We start from the raw sequence: 3,587 nt of genomic DNA on the forward strand, positions 1-3,587 counted from the left end.
TCCATGATTACTTCCATTGATTTTTCAATCATGTCACTAAAGATGCTCATCATGCATCTTTGGAATGTAGCTCCTGCATTACACAAGCCAAATGGCATACACCAGAAAGAAAAAGTGCCAAAGGGACAAGTGAAAGTGGTCTTATCCTGATCCTCTAATGCAATCTCAATTTGATAGTAGACAGAATAGCCATCAAGAAAGCAATAGAATGGATGACCAGATACATGTTCAAGGATTTGATTTATGAATGGGAGTGGAAAATGATCTTTGCGGGAAGTTGCATTTAACTTTCTATAATCAATGCACATGTGCCACCTTGCCACCGTTTTTGTGGGGACAAGGACCCCTTTTTCATTTTGGACCACAGTGAAACTAGATTTCTTGGGCACGACTTGAGTTGGACTGACCCATTTGCTATCTACTACTGGGTAAATAATACCAGCATCTAGCAATTTCAAGACTTCATTTTTTACAACTTCTTTCATTGTGGGGTTCAGTCTCCTTTGAGGGTCTTTTCGAGGGATAGCCTCATCCTCCAGATTGATTCGATGGGAGAAAATTAAATGACTAATACCTTTGATATCAGCAAGCGTCCAACCTATCGCAGATTTATGTGTTCACAGTAGTTCGAGTAACTGCAATTCTTGAGAATTTTGAAGGTTGGACGAGATGATAACTAGAAAGGTTTCATCGTCTCCCAAGAACACATGTTTCAGACCCTTGGGTAGTTGGGTCAGTTGGACAATTGGAACCTCTTCAATTGAAGTTTTTTGTTGTGCCCTCTCACGAGGTAGCTCTTCAAAGTGAGGTTATCAAAACTTAGTCCCTCTATTGCGTGAGTGTATGTGATATGATATTGCAAGAGTAGACTCAATAGAGCCGGGATTTTCATTGTCAGAAAAAATGAGGAGTTTATCAAGATTATCGAAGTTGCTTTGCAATTGAACCTCCTTAGGAATTAAAGTGTCAATCATGAATGTTTGATAACATTCATCATCTTCTTGGGGTTGTTTCCCGATGCGAAAGATATTGACTTCAAGAGTCATATTTCCAAATGAAATCTTCATTAGACCATTTGTACAATTTATGAGTGCATTGGCAGTAGCAAGGAAAGGTCTTACAAGGATGATATGAATTTTTGATTCCATATTAACTGCGGATTGAGTATCAAGAACAAGGAAATCCATGGGGTAATAGAAATTTTCAATTTGAACTAAAACATCCTCAACAATACCTCGAGGCTTTTTGGTGGAGCAGTCAGCAAGCTGTAGCACATCATATGTTGGCTTCATTTCTCCAAGACCAAGTTGCGAGTACATAGAGTAAGGCATGAGTTCTACACTCATGCCAAGATTAAGTAAAGCTTGGCCGACTTCATGAGTACCAATTTGGCAAGAAATGGTGGGACAACTAGGATCTTTTTATTTGGCGGTGTCTTTTGTTCAATCACCACACTCACTTGCTCAGTCAAGAAAGTAGTCTTCTTAACATGGCGCTTCCTTTTTGCAGTGCATACATCCTTGATGATTTTGGCATAAGCCGACACTTGTTTAATGATGTGAAGCAAAGGAATATTAATCTTCACTTGTGTCAAGTGCTCAAGGATTTCAGCTCGACTTTCAGGAATTTTCCCAAAAGGTCTAATAGCCTGAGGAAATGGTACTTTTGGAGAAGCATTGAGTGGTGCATTCTTGGGATTAACTTTTGGAGTGCTGGCAGCGGTGGTTTTTATGGATGGGTCTTTCAAAGTTTTACCACTTCTAGTTGTGATGACATTTACTTCCTTAACATTTGGATCATTGGAATTTGAGGAATGTGCCTTATGTTGGCCTTGCACATTTAATTTAGGTTGGGAAGGAGGTTTGCCTTTTTCTGGAATGGCCAAGGATTCAGTCAATTTTGAGAATTGACATTTCATTTCTTTGATTTCTTCCATCATTTGGCAATTTATTTTTGTTTGTTCCTCTATGATTGCATGAAGGGTATTCTCGAGAGAATTTCGTTGTGGATGAGCATTTTATTGAGGTGCAGAATATGCCTTTGATGGTTGAACTTGTTGCTCATTTCTCCATTGGCCTCCAGACGATTGAGCTTGGTTAGAATCTCTCAAACTGAAATTTGGGTGCTTTCTCCAACCAGAGTTGTACGTATGAGATAATGACTTGTTATATGCCCCTAAGGAATTACATTGCTCCTCATAAATTCCCTCATCTCATTAAAAGCTAATCAATCCTTAGCTAAATGCTCTGTCCCTCCACAAAAAAAATAAGGTTATTGTGGTTCCGCTTGAGCAATCGTGTGCGGTTTTTGGCCATTTTTTGTCATTAAGACCTCAAACCGCTTTTTCAAAGCTTCGAGTTAGGCCTTAACATTATCCTCTTCTCGAAGTTGATAGATCCTAGATGGTTTGTGTCGCTTGGTGCAATTAGTAGTACTTGGACCAGTCCAGGTGTGAGATTTTTTTGCGGTTTCTTTGAGATATTCAAAAGCATTGTCTTGCTCTTTTTCAAGGAATTCACCATTGCATAACATTTCTACAAATTGGCGTTCACGACTTGTGAGGCATTCATATATGTAATTGACAAAATGCTAGTTCTTATAGCCATGGAGAGGGAACTGATTTAACAGATCTTTGAATCTTTCCTAGACTTGATAAAACGTTTCATTGTCTTTTTGGAAAAATGTGGAGATCTCTCATTTTAGACTGCTGGTCTTATGGCTAGGGAAGTGTTTCAAAAAGAAAGATTTGGTCATTTCCTCCCATGTTCCAATAGACCTAGGTCTCAAAGAGTATAACCAACTTTTGGCTTTGTCCTTCAAGGAGAAGGGAAAGAACTTTAATCGCATAGAATCAACATTTTCAGCTCGGTTATAGAACATGGCCACTACCTACTCAAATTCTCTAATATGCACGTATGGGCTTTTGTTTTCCATTCCATGAAATATGGGCAAGAGTTGAATCATGTAAGGTTTAAAGTCTAATGTGGGCATATTAGGAGGGAATATAATGCATGAAGGCGTGGAAGTGAGAGTTGGATGGAGGTAGTCATTGAGAGTCCTTGGTTGGATTTCATCATTGTGAGCCACTAAAAACAAATTATTACCAACTAAGGTGTGTGGAGAAGCATGAATGGTGGAAGGAGTTTAAGAAGGAGTAGTGGATGAATTGGATAAAGTTTCTCTAGAAGTTTCGTGATGATTCATCCATTCCTAGAAATGAGAATTAAATTTATTTTATGTTTTTTTTTGTTAAACTTGTTCCCAGGTAGATTTGGAGGTTTTGGGGTAATCTCCAACACCTTACTAGATCTCCCTGAGGTTACTGAGTAAGTATGGAGGATCACAAGTTAAACCTATTCGACCAAATAACCTTTCAGAGTAAAATTGCTCATTTTGACAGAACAAGCTTGGTTTTCTTATGGTAATAATTTAAAAAAATGTAATAGTGCAAATGTGTATGCTCAAAATGTTCCCAGGCCGATTGGGAAGGTTTCCAAGGTACCGCTTTAGACCCACACTTGCCTTAGACAGAACTCCCCAAGGCTCCCAGGTAAGTGTGGAGGGTAACACTATCACAAACCTTATTT

At 38.8% G+C, this 3,587-nt stretch overlaps 1 non-coding gene across 1 annotated transcript; it reads left to right on the forward strand.

Annotated features, from left to right (window-relative positions):
• Positions 1–2,599: 2,599 nt before the first annotated feature.
• LOC133781249 (small nucleolar RNA R71) lies at positions 2,600–2,706 on the forward strand. The gene has a single exon (XR_009870035.1). It is a non-coding gene; the product is annotated as a small nucleolar RNA R71 (small nucleolar RNA).
• Positions 2,707–3,587: the final 881 nt, after the last annotated feature.

Source organism: Humulus lupulus, chromosome 5, assembly GCF_963169125.1.
Source record: "Humulus lupulus chromosome 5, drHumLupu1.1, whole genome shotgun sequence".
NCBI lineage: Eukaryota > Viridiplantae > Streptophyta > Magnoliopsida > Rosales > Cannabaceae > Humulus > Humulus lupulus.